This window comes from Biomphalaria glabrata, chromosome 14 (assembly GCF_947242115.1).
Source record: "Biomphalaria glabrata chromosome 14, xgBioGlab47.1, whole genome shotgun sequence".
Classification (NCBI taxonomy): domain Eukaryota; kingdom Metazoa; phylum Mollusca; class Gastropoda; family Planorbidae; genus Biomphalaria; species Biomphalaria glabrata.
In genome coordinates this window covers 19,963,900-19,977,526 of record NC_074724.1, presented here as the reverse complement: position 1 = coordinate 19,977,526, position 13,627 = coordinate 19,963,900, and positions in this window count along the sequence as shown.

Here is a 13,627-nt window from a genome sequence, read left to right as displayed (position 1 = left end):
AAATTATTGCCAGCAAGAAAGCGCGTAAAATTCATTTGTAGTATGTTTATGTAAAAGTGATTTTTTAAAATTAACAATATTTGATTAATGAATACATATTATTTTGAACAAAAAAGTAAGGTTTTGCAATGTTATTAATTACTTAGTTGGTTTTTTTTTTTTTGGGTGGGGGGCATCAAGATGAGGTACCGCACCAGGCATCATATACTCTAGCTACGCCACTGCATTCACCTTTATAACTATCAATTCTTTGAATACATATGACTATTAACAATTTAGTAATAATATATTAACAAATCTCCGTATCCTGTCGAATCAAGTCGATAGTCGAACAGTATCGGCAACACTTTCGACAAAAACACGTCTCTTTTTTTTTTTGTATCGGCGATAAGATTGTAGTTGTTGATAGTTTGTAGTTCATAATTTCTGATATTGTTTCTGAAAATTTTGAAACCTGCCTTCTTACCTGCCTGAGCGGACCACTTGGGGGCCGATTTCAAGTCTTTGTAACCTTGCTTAAAGTAATTTTGATCACATTTTTTTTCATCAAAATGTCAAACAAGAAAAACATTTTCAAAATGTAAAAAAAAAAAACACAAAAAAAAACAACAAAGCTTTTATTAAATGTAATTGTTTCAATTAGTTTGCATCAGTCATGTCATTGTACACACTATTAACCTAGACATAATAAATCTGTGTGATATATCTATATATATATATACATCTCTTCGTGGCTCAAGAGTTTGGACATCACGTAATGGAAAGATCACTCTTTTCTTTTTGCAAGTCGGACGGACTGGAGTTACCCTACGAAAAAAAAAGAGGGGATGGGAGAACAAGTCATCTGCTCTGTATTCACCCGTCACTAAATAGCAGGGCCGGACTCAACCGTTGTGGTGACTATGCGAAACAGGTTTCGCGGGGCCAAGTTTGGGTAGGGATACGGATAATAAGTGAAATTTAAGAGTTTGTATTAGAAAATAAATTCTTCTTTGCATTTTATTCATTCTTGACTACGTACAGAACTACTTTACGAGCCTTGCGTGTGGCGAAGTCATACAGTATATCATAAAATTTTTATTTCCTACACAGATCACGCTCAATAGCAATAATTAACAAATGTTTCAATCTATAAACGAGAATTGTTGACCTCAAGAAACATTAGTTTGAGGCGCGAGAAGCTTCTTTCACTAGATTCCACAATTACGGGTATTGCATAATACCGTGTTTTTTTTTAATCGCGCGTAGGATAGGCGTTTTCCATATTGAATGACACCCCAAAATGACAATTTTTATAAAATATATTTCAGGAGATTTGTATGAGTTTTCAAAATATTTTTATAATTTCCGGAGATTTCCAGGACTTTTTCGTATATTTTATAATTTCAGGAGATTTCCAGGAGCTCCTGGTAAATCAGGAGGCTGCTGAAAATCTGTTATAGGCCTAAGTTATAAAATGATTTAATTTAATAATTTACACCTAGGATTAGCGTGGGTCCTATGACAGTGCAGGACCCACTGCGGTTGCATAGGTTGCCTAGCCGGCCCTGCAAAATAGCGGCGTATGCTACGCCGTGGTTGGACTATCTATTTTCTTCATGGCTCAACAATTCCTGACACCAAGAAGTAAAGGAAAGATCACTTTTTTATTTCTGCAAGTCGGACTGGAGTTACCCCACGTAACTTTAGCGGCGAAAAAAAAAGCGGGGGAGGGGAGAACAAGTAATCTACTCTGTATTCACCCGTCACTAAAAAGCAGGACCGGCCTAAACCATTGTGGGGCCCTATGCGAAACGGATTTCGCGGGGCCACGTTTGGGAAGAAATATGGATAATAAGTGAAAATTAAGAGTTTGAATTAGAAAATAAATTCGTCTTTGGCTTTTATTCATTCTTTACTACGTACAGAATTACTTTACGAGCCTTGCGTGTAGCGAAGCAATAAAGTATATCATACAAATTCTGTTTCCTACATAGATCACGCTCAATAGCAAGAATTACCAAATGTTTTGATCAATTGAGAATTGTTGACCTCAAGTAATTCCTCATTAGTTTGAGGCACGAGAAGCTTCTTTCACTAAATTCCACAATTAGGCTACGGGTATTGCATAATGCAGTTTTTTTTCAGCGCGCGTAGGATTGACGTTTTTCATATTGAATGACACCTTAAAATGACAATTTTTGTTTATATATTTCAGGAGATTTGTATGAAGTTTCTAAAGATTTTAATAATTTCCGGATATTTCCAGGACTTTTACGTATATTTTGGCAATTTCAGGAGATTTCCAGGAGTTCCCGGTAAATCGACAAGAAGGCCGCGGGAAATCTTTTATAAGTTATAAAATGGTTTAATTTAATAATTTCTACACCTAGAATTAGCGCGAGTCCTATGGAAGTGCGGGGAACACTGCGGTCGTATTGGTTGCAGTGGCCTAAGGCCGGCCCTGCAAAATAGTGGCGTATGCTACGCCGCCGGTCGACTAGTTAGAAATATTTTAACCATTTTTTTTTGCTTTAGATTTTAGCTTTCGTTATGATCCTATCACTTTTCTGGACCAGTTTTAAAGGGAGAGGGAAGAAGGGGGTATCTTGGTAAATGTTTACATTATTATATTTTTTTTTTAATCCATAAAAAAATGTTCACTCAGGGCTCAGGAGTCCACATGAGTCAAATACTATTTCTTTCCCTTGTTCAAGATACCAAACAAAATAATTAATTACTTATAGTTAATTAACTAATTGGTTGATTTTTTTTATTGATTCTTGTGTTGTCAAGTAAAAGAAATAATTGTGCAGAATTTCAGCTTAATCCGAGATTGGGTGTGGGACAAATAACACACTTTTTAACAGAAAAACAGATTGAGGGACTTGATATAAGTATAAGCTTTGTTTAAAAAAATCATTATACCCGGTACCATACTTCATACTTTCAGCGAAACGTTAAACAGTGATTTCAGCTTTATACCAGTTGCATGGATATGAGCTCTACTTTAATTTAAAGAAATCGAAGCTATTGAAAACCACCATAACATCAGGAAGCCGACCTTTAGTTAGTGTTCATCAAATGAAAACAGTCTTCAGACAAATTGTGCCCCCCCCCCCCAAATTAAACAAGATTACAAAGAGAGGCGGCCCCCGTGGGAGACGGATCCCTGTCGGATCCGCATATTCGCAAGGAATATTCAAGACGTGATTTTGTTTTGATTGTTAAAAGTAACAATGTTTCAGATTCATTTGGCATTGTAAAAAAAAAAAAAAATTTAATGTAAAATCTCCCGTTGGTCGACGGAGGATGGCATCTAGCCGGGTATGAAACCGAGACCGTAGAGATAATCAGTCCTGCGCGCTAACCGCACGACCAGGCATTGCTCTTAACCTAATGACAAACTGGTCACAAACTAATAGCCTATTATTGATAATATAACTATACATTATGGAATGACAACTACCGGATATGTACAATATGTCAGAAGAGCGATTTTAGATAATCTTTTGGTATTGAGCATTTTCATTTAAATGGAACTAGAATGAGCATGTAGATCTACCTAAATTAAACTTCTAATTTAGTACTCTCAATATCTATATCTACTAGATCTAGATCTAAAATATATATTTGGGATAATGTAGATGTAATTTAGATAAGATTTATGTTAAAAAAAACACCTAGATAATCAATTAATTGCAATATTAAATTTTAAAATAGTAGATTAGTTTTAGTATTTTATAACATTGCAATATTGACATATTGACAATCTAGACTTTAGAAATAAAAATCTACACTCTAAGTCTAGAAATTAAAATTATAGATCTTGATCTAGTCTAAATCATGGCTGTCTGGTAGTGCGGTTAGCGCGCTGGACTGTCGTTTGGATTCATCGATGGTCCCAGGTTCAAACCCTGCCCACTCATATCCACCGCCGTCTTGCTGGAGGTTTGGACTACAACTCTGAAAGAACATCCGAAACATGTAAAACAACAAACATTCTAAACTAGACCCAGAAATTCTAGATCTAGATTCTACAATGATTTTAATTAGAACTTAAATCTAAATCTAGTTTTAAAAATGCACCGGGTAGCTCTAGTGTAAGAAAAACAATCTAGATCTAGTGTAAAAAATCTAGATTAGGTCTAAATCTAGCTATTATGTCTTTGTGAGCTTGCGCTCCCAGAGCTATATTTTTATATATTCTATTTTTATAGGCTAGTGCCAAACTTATTATTTGTACTTCCGCATATTTATATAGGTTAGTGCGGGATAGTATAAAAGGAATGTACTACATGCTGTCTTAAAACAGTTGAGTGTACATTTGACCAGTGGTCAGTACCATATCTGTCTGTGTGACAGCTGAAGATCTTTGTGGTCTGTCGTCTAATTATATTTTTATTCCTGTACCTGGGACGACCTGCCATTATTACTGCTTATAACTGCTGCTTTTAGCTGCTGAATATTACTGCTTTTAGCTGCTGCTATTGAATATTACTGCTGTTGTAGATCTATTTTAATTCTAGGGAATCTAGTGTTATTTTGTTTCTGCTATTGATAGTTTTGTTATTGTTTCTGTAGATCTAATTCTAGGGAAGCTAGTGTTATTTTGTTTCTGTAGTGTTGCCTTATTAGTGGTTTAGTAATAAGTTATAGTCTGTTTCTGTTCTTAGTGAATACTAATAGTAAGTGTACTAAGGCTAAGATGTTCTTGTTTTAGTGTTATAGTTATGTGTTCGTTATAGTAGTAGGATATTGTAGATCTAGACTAGTTTATTGTAGTTTGTTTGTCGATCTAGGTCTAAGGTAGTAGTTGTAGTGATTTAGTTAGATAGTTGGTTTGGTTAGTTTGTAGTGGTGTAGATTTAGAGGGTTTTAGTTATTTGATGGGTTCAGTAGTAGTGATTAGTCAAGTTAGTGTATGTATTATATTATATTTTACTATTGATTTATTTTTATGTAAATAAAGTTTCTTTTTGTTTTATTTATCGTAAACTAAAGTTTGTGATCTTGTTTTCACTTAGTTAAGTTAGTTTATAGTTAGTTGTCTGGTTACTTAGGTGACTCTAGCCCCTTGGCCACCATACCGAGGTGCACAGATTGAGCCCACCCAGTAGCGCAAACATCTGCCTACTGTTGGTAAATTTTAATGTTGAGCAGCAGAGAATAGGTCCTCTCCCACTCGCGCCTGCCTGACCTGCTCACATCTTTTTAAAATGCGAGTCACATTACGAGGTTTAATAAACATTACTATACCGAGTTGTTTTAGCATTTAAAGAATTTATTCCATATAACGTCAAATAAAAAAAATCCACTACGTCACACGGCCTATTTAGACTAAAAAAATATCATCTATACGAGCATCTTGTCGAGTGTTCATATACATTGGTGCAACGAGTGAGATCTTTAAGAATTTCCTTTAAAGAATTAACTCCATATGACGTCAAAGGAAAAAAAATTCCATTACGTCACATGTCCTAGTTAGACTAAAAATGTCTTCTATACGAGCAGCTTCTCGAGGGATCATAGACATTGGTGCACCGAGTGACTTCTTTTATCATTTCATTTGATGGGCTAGTTAGACTAAATATGTATATATATATATATATATATATATATATATATATATATATATATTATGGGTGCACCGGATAGTACTTTTTGATATCCGGCCGGGGCCGGAAGTGTCTTGTTAATAGCTTGTGTTGCTGAACATTTTACGAAACTGTTAAATAACATACCTAAATTGTTCTGTTACTGATTGATTTATTCAAGCTTAACAGTATTTCTAAAAATCTGTATAGCATGAGTGTGTCTGCGTGTATGCACGATGCCACCAACTGTAAATGATGTGTGTAGGAAGGTCAATGTAAATAATGTTAGTATATATTTAACTAGTTACTAATGTAAATCTCATAAGTAAATTGCAATCTGCCTTGTATAGTGGTCGGATGTATGTGTTCGTGAATTTCAGACCAACAACCTGGTCAGATATACCTAGTGAGTCTACACATGTAGTCCTAGTGTAGCTTGTATAGTTGTTTGTGTTAACCATCAAGCATTTGTTTTTTTTCCTTGAGCATACGCACGCAATAGAGTTGGGTGTCAGTCAAAAAAGATAACACATTGGCATGGTCAGTCAAGCATGTAGATAAATTATACCCGTCCACTAGTTAGAGGTCAAGGGTTGTTTTTCTTTTTACACTCTAGCATATTGTTTCTTTGTTTGCTAGATCTAACTGCGGTACTATTATTCAATTTATTTTATGCGATTTTAAAATTTACTGTAAGGTTTTCCGTTATTTATGTGTAAAAGTCGTCCTAGCCTGTTACACAGTGGCTAAGTACGCATCTTAAGTAAAAAAAATAGTAATAACAAGGAGTTAATTGACTGTCACAAATTATTAAGAATATTATTATCAAATGAAGACACATATTTGCAGGAATAATATTCAAGTTAACACGTTAGAAAAATTATTTAACCGTAATATTTATTGACAGTGTAATATCCTTTGTTAGCACGAATAATTTATTTTTTTATTCTGGCTTAAAAAATGGTCAATGTCTATCAATAAATTGGGTGTCAGGGACCAAAGAAATAAAATAAAGAGTAGGGGGTGTTTAGCTCTCCATTTAAAGATAGCCCGGTCGTGTCTTCTACAAAATAATTAGTTACTGGCTTACTGTGCTATATAATCTCGCGGTTTGTGTCCTGTGTAGCTAAAGGTCACTCGTTTAGGTGTTGTGATCTTTAGTCCAGCTTACTAATTGAGATGTATGTTCAAGTAACACGGCACACTTAAAAAGGTGTGGTCTCTAGCCCAACCACGTGATTCAGATTTTTCTCCAAATAAGCAAACTCTTTGTCCGGATACCCTTGTAGATGTTTGGCTTGAAGTCCAGTCCTCCCCCCCCCCCCCCAATTAAGATTAACTACTAAGTAAACAAACATAGTTCCCTCGTGTGACCTCTAGAGAGTGCTTACGTCCATCGTATTTGACTTGTGGTCATCTGTCAATCAATGAACTCAATGTGATGGACTAAACAAATAAAAGGGGGAGGGAGTTGTTCATCTGGAAATATACCTGGTTCCCTTAGAGGTGTGGCTATGGTAGTCCAGCCCCCGTAATAAAGATTAACTACTAAATAAACAAACTCAGTTCCCTCGAAAGGTGTGACCTCTAGAGAGTGTCAATACGCTGACATTAAACCTACGTCCATCGTATTTAACTTGTGGTCACCTGCCTATAAAAAAAACTCAATGTGATGGAAAAAACAAATAAAAGGGGTGGGAGTTGTTCATCTCTACCTCTGGAGATATACCCGCACAGCTAGACAGAGGGCTGGTCAGCATGACGTAGTCAAGGAATGTAGCATTTTAACATTTTAACTAACCTACTCAAAGGTCAAGACAAATTGAAAAAAAGTGTCAGCCATTGCTGCTCTGTATGTAAAGCGCATTTATGATGTAAAGTTTCATTTCTATTTATATTAAGTTATTAACACGCCTTGTTTTTATAATAAACGATGTTTGTTGCATATTCATAATGGCTTTATTTTTAGCACATTATTTTGTTTTAATATAAACATTGATACATTCTACAACAGACATTAACGGAACGAGGTCCACTTTATGCATATTAAATAGGTGTATTTTTTACTATTTTTTAAATTGTCATTTCACGTTAACAATGAACATTTTTTTTTCTTAAACGTCTTTCTTAGCGTTATAATAGAATAAATAAATAACACATATTCATGCATTTCTGTTGAAAATTTCATTTGCATATCTCTATTGGTTAAAAAGTTATAACCATTTAAGTGTCAACATTTGTTGTTTTTTTGTCGTTTTCGAAATGTCGACCCACATTTAAGAAATTAAAAAAAAAAAATTTCAACTTCTATCTCAGAATTATAAAGAAGAAATAAATAACACATAAACATGCATTTCTGTTGAAAATTTCATTCAATTATCTCTATTGGTTTAAAAGTTATTACCATTTATGTGTGAATATGTATTCTGTTTCTGTCGTTTTTCAACACCTACCCCTACATCAAGGGCTTAACACAAAAAAGTGTTAATAGATATCCCAGATTTAAAATTGTTATAATTATCAGAACATAATTGCGCATTTCTATGGAAAATTTTATTACATTATCTTTAAGCGTTAAAAAGTTATAGCAATTTAAATGTATAAGCTCCTCCTTTCGGTCACAATTTTTTGGGTATTTTAATAGGCTAATTTTCCGACACTAAAATGGTCATAACCATAGACATAAATAAATATAGACTGGAAGTAGGAAGTTATTTTTATTTGGGGGGAGTCAATATGTTTTATGTACTATATCTATGTGAAAAAAAAATGGCGGCAATTGAGCTATAAATTCTAGGACTAACATTTCAGCCAATATATACCTTTGATCTTTAGTTTTGAAAAGTGCAAAACTGCCATATTCCCAATATTTTGTCTTTGTTTTATAATCATAGACATAGGCAAATATATATAGGTTTGTGATGTGGATCTACACACTGATCTTTTCCCAAATATTTCCGATAATAATTTGTTCTTTATCGTCCAGTCTATATATATATGTCTATGGTCATAACTTATGTTCTAATTAACCTAGAAGCATAAATGAGGTATCAATGAACTCCATTCAAAAAGATCTATCTAACTATACTAGTTTCATTTAGATTCATTAAAGTTGAAATTTTTATCAAAGTACCTGTTGATGATTAAAAGTGTTCGGCCCAACTACGACAATAGTTGCCTTAACATGGTGGCAGCGGAAAGTGAACCACGTAAGTGCTTTCACTGTCGTTAAAAGTAGAAGATTATACGTCAAGGGAGAGATTAATGATAAATTGAGAGCTATATCGGACAGTCTACCCCCAAGGTCACGTACGCTTTGGCCTATCAAGGCCAGACAGTACAGACAGAGTTACACAAGATGCCTGGAGCTAACGGAAGGAAATGTTAGCGAAAATTTCAGACGGTGGAGGCGGCAGATGGAAATATATCTGTAGGCGACGGGGGCCTACGGAAGGCCCAAAAGCCAACAGAAGGCCTTCATACTACATTGTGCCGGCCCACAGGCCATCGAAGTCAGTGACCAATTCACATACCAGGAAGGGGAGGACGAGAGCTACACGGCTACTGCAACCCAAGAGACAACGAAGTGTTAGAAACGTTTCGCTTTTGGAAATTACCCATCTGCTCCCCATTTGAAACCTACCTAACGAAGCTAAAGTCCCAGGCAAACAAATGCAATTTTAAGGAGCCAGACAGAATGATCCGGGACAAAATAGTGTTCTCCACAGACAGAAAAGTGCAGGAAAAACTCCTGGCATGCCCAGAGCTGTCCCTGAAAAGAACAATTGGGATTTGCAGAGCCTTCGAACAGTCAACGACCAGTGTTGAGGAAATACGAGCTGAAACTCAGGCCCAAGTTGACAAAATGGAAAGAACAACACAAAAAGCTACAGCTACACCCTTAGAGTGTCGATTCTGTGGACGACACCACGCGTTCAAGAAAACAGCATGCCCGGCTTGGGGACAGACATGCAAGTGATGAGGGGAAAGAAACCAATTCGCAAGAAAGTGCAACAGAGTAAAAGGAAGCACACTTGTACACAAAGCGTCAGGGTACGAGCCAGAGTGGCTAAATGCAATAAATGCACTCAAGTCGACAAGAGACAGCTCACGGCTGAATTCGTAGTGAATGGTCAAAGAGTGAAATTCCAGTTAGACACAGGAACCGACGTCAACATCATTTGTAAAAGATTTGTCAAGAGATGTGAAATTCGTCGTCGTTGGAAATAACTTTCAATGCCTCCTAGGCTTGAAAACGTGTCAAGAACTGGACCTCATTACACTCAGTGACAATTTCGTCTCTCAAGTACAGTCAACCAACGATAACCTAGGTGACCTAGGAGAAGTGAAACTAACCATCGATGCCAGCAAGTCTCCAGTGGTGTCTGCATGCCGCAATATTCCTTTCGCATACAGAGACAAAGTCAAGAAAGAGCTTGATGTACTCGTGAAGAAAGAAATACTGATCCCGGTAGAGGAGCCAACGGATTGGGTCAGTCAAATGGTCATTGTTCAGAAAAAAAACGGAGATTTGCGAATCTGTATAGACCCACAACACTTGAATAGAGTCTTAAAAGGGAGCATTACAGACTCCCCACATTTGAAGATACTCTACCCCAGTTCGAGAACGCCAAAGTATTCTCGAAACTTGACGTTAAAGAAGCCTATTGGCATGTTTGCCTTGACAAAGAATCAAGTCGTTATAGATGGACAAGGCTGCCCTTCGGACTATGTGTCAGTGGAGAAATCTTCCAAAGAAAACTGTCACAAGCACTGGAAGGCCTCAGCGGCTGCATCAATGTTGGCGACGACATCATTGTAGTCGGGTGTGGCAGGACAATGGAAGAGACGTTGTGGGACCATAAGACAAAACTGGAAAATCTACGAGAAAGATGCAAAAGAAAATCCATAATACTGGAACAAAAAGAGGCGGTCGAATTCAGGGAACAATACATCAGCGCACAAGGCATTAAACCAGACCCCAAGAAGTTGCAGGCCATAGTGGACATGGATCGCCCTACAAACGCGCAGCGAGTCCGACGATTCTGTGGTATGGTGCAGTACCTATCAAAGTTCCTTAGCAACCTGTCAGCCATATCACATCCATTGCGGGAACTCACCAAGAAAGAAACGGATTTTGATTGGAATGAGGAATGCGAAGTCGCCTTTGTGACAGGTTAGCGAAAGTGACGTGTGTTTGGCTTGTTTAATGTCTAGGGGATGATTATTTTTGGAAGCTAACACACACCGACCTATCAGCATATAAATCGGAAGCAGGCACGCAACGAGACAAGCAATGAAAGAGAGATACAAAGTTAAAATTGAAGAATATTTATTTACATAAATATTTACATAGAAGAATAAAAAGGGGGAGGGTTTGCATCTATCTCTAATCAATACTATATTTAATCATCACTCTAGCACTTAATAAGAGAGTATGTCACTTTGTCTTCTGAACTTAGCTGATCTTCCTGCTTGGGTCGCAGCTGGCTGTGTCCTACCTTGAGGTTCTGCAGCTGGAGGTGGTGCTTTAGCGGGTAGAGGGACGCCGGTGATACAGTTCTTGTGGAGTCTCAACCCAAAGTTCTGATATCTGTAGTGGGCACAGTATGGCGGGTGGCCGGCTACCGTGGGCACAAGGGTACTGCGTGCAGAGCTGATCTGCCGTGGGCAGCGTCGTTAGCAGGATAAGTCCAGTGAGTTGCGGAGGGTTTGGCGTAGCTATGACGTCTCGCACAGACTCTGGGTCTATAGGGACGTCGTACCTAATAAGTTGACAGGTGGGCTGTCGAATAGGCAGGCAAGTAGAGCCGATAGCACCAAGTAAAAGAGTTGAGTAGATCCACGTAGGCAGTAGATGATATTCAATAGCAAATAGGCAGGTGATTCAAACAAATAGACCCGTCACAATCTTAAATGACCACAAACCCTTTGCTACCATCCTACAAAAACCCCTAAACCAAGCCCCAAGACGGTTACACGAGAAGCAATAGATATGATTTCACATTCAAGTACGTTTGCGGAAACTAACTGTACATAGCCGACACGTTGTCCCGTGCATGCAACACTAAGCCATTTACTGAAGAAATATTGAACCTCAACATTGAACAAATCGTCGATATTCCCGATCCACTGCTAGACCGAATTAGAAGCGAAACAGATGCTGATGAAACTCTACAAGCTCTCCGAAAGACCATTGAAGACGGTTGGCCTGTTAAGAAAACTGCCGCTCCCGCGGCTCTGAGGCCCTATTATGATTTTGCCGAAACCCTGAGAATAAGTCATGGAATCATCGTAAAGGGGGAGAGAGTACTAATTTCCAAAAGCATGCGCTCAGAGATGAAGGAGAAGTTACACGCCTCCCACCTAGCATACGACAGCATGATGAGGCGGGCGAGGGCTCTGATTTTCTGGCCAGGAATGGCTGCAGAAATCGAACAGATGTCCGACTCGTGCACTGCCTGCCAAGAAAATAAGCCAAGCAATCAAAGAGAAACGCTGTGGCCACATTTGAAGGAAAAGGACCTTGGGAAAAGGTTGGAACAGACTTAATGGAGATCCAAGGGAGAACATACTTGATTACAGTGGACTATTTCTCAAATTGGATCGAAGCTGACTTATTAACAACATCAACCTCAACCGAGGTGATTAGAAAACTGAAAGCTCACTTTGTCAGATTCGAAGTCCCTAAAGTCCTAATCTCTGACTGTGGGCCTCAATACACGTCTCACGAATTCGCAGTATTCACTAACAGATGGAACATATCGCACATCAGGTCCGATCCCGGACACCCCAAAGCCAACAAAAAAGCAGAGGCCGCAGTAAAAACAATCAAAAAATGATGAGAAAGACTATCGGAACCGGAGATGATCAATACGAAGCCCTGCTGGAACATCGCAACACTCCCAAACAGGACTGTGGCTATAGCCCAGCATAGTTGTGTTTGAACAGAGTACCACGGTCACTACTACCCCTGACTAAAGCCCTTGAGCCCGAAAGCTACACAGAAGGCCTGGGGGCTAAAGCCAGTCACAGGTACACCATAAAAAAAAACACTATGGTAAAAGAGCAAGAGACCTGCCCCGGCTGAATGTGGAACAAAACGTTTACTTCCAGAGTCCGGGAAACAATGACTCTGAAGGGAACAACGGGCGGTACCTACGTTAGGAACAGAGGGCACATCCGGTCCAGGAATGTCCCTTACTCAGACATCTTTTCAGATGACAAAACGGCAACCCATGAGGCACCACTAGACAGGGCCGGCCTTAGGCCACTGCAGCCTATGCGGTCGCAGTGGGCCCCGCGCTTTCATAGGCCCCGCGCTAATTCTAAGTGAACATTATTAAGTTAAACCATTATAACGTATATAAAATAACAGGGTTTTCGCGACTTCCTGATTTTCCAGGACCTCCAGGAAATCTCATGAAAAGGCAAAATATACGATAAAGTCCTGAACTTTTTTTGAATTTATTCAAATCTCCTGAAGAATAGACGAAATTGACATTTTGGGGTGCCAATAAATAAAAAGTGGCATTGCGAGCTTTCATTTGATAAAAATTTATTGCAAAGACTAAAGTAGGCCTATTTTCTAATAAAAAAAATAATTTTGACATTATGTTTATCCCTACCCAGACTAGGCCCCGCGCGATCCGTTTCGCATAGGGCCCCGCAAATGCTAGGGCCGGCCCTGCCACTAGATGCCTCATCCACAGACTTAACACCATACCCTGCCTCAGAGTCCAGCGCCGGCCCTGATGAGATCCCACCCTTGGCTCACGGAGCAGAGCCTAGCGTGAGAAGGAGTGGGCGAACGAGAGCCACCCTTACGTGGCACAAGGACTATGACATGGGCAAGTGGTGACAACCCCTCAAGTTTTTTTGTTGTTTTTGCTACATTTTTTGCTAGATCTGTATAGTCTTCGATATTGATGTATATTATGTTCTACGTATATTATATGTTCTACTCATATTTATAATGTTGTGTACATACTGTTGTAAACCTGGTGGTGACACAGATGGGGGTAGTGCTGTGCGTTTTTAGCCTACCCAAA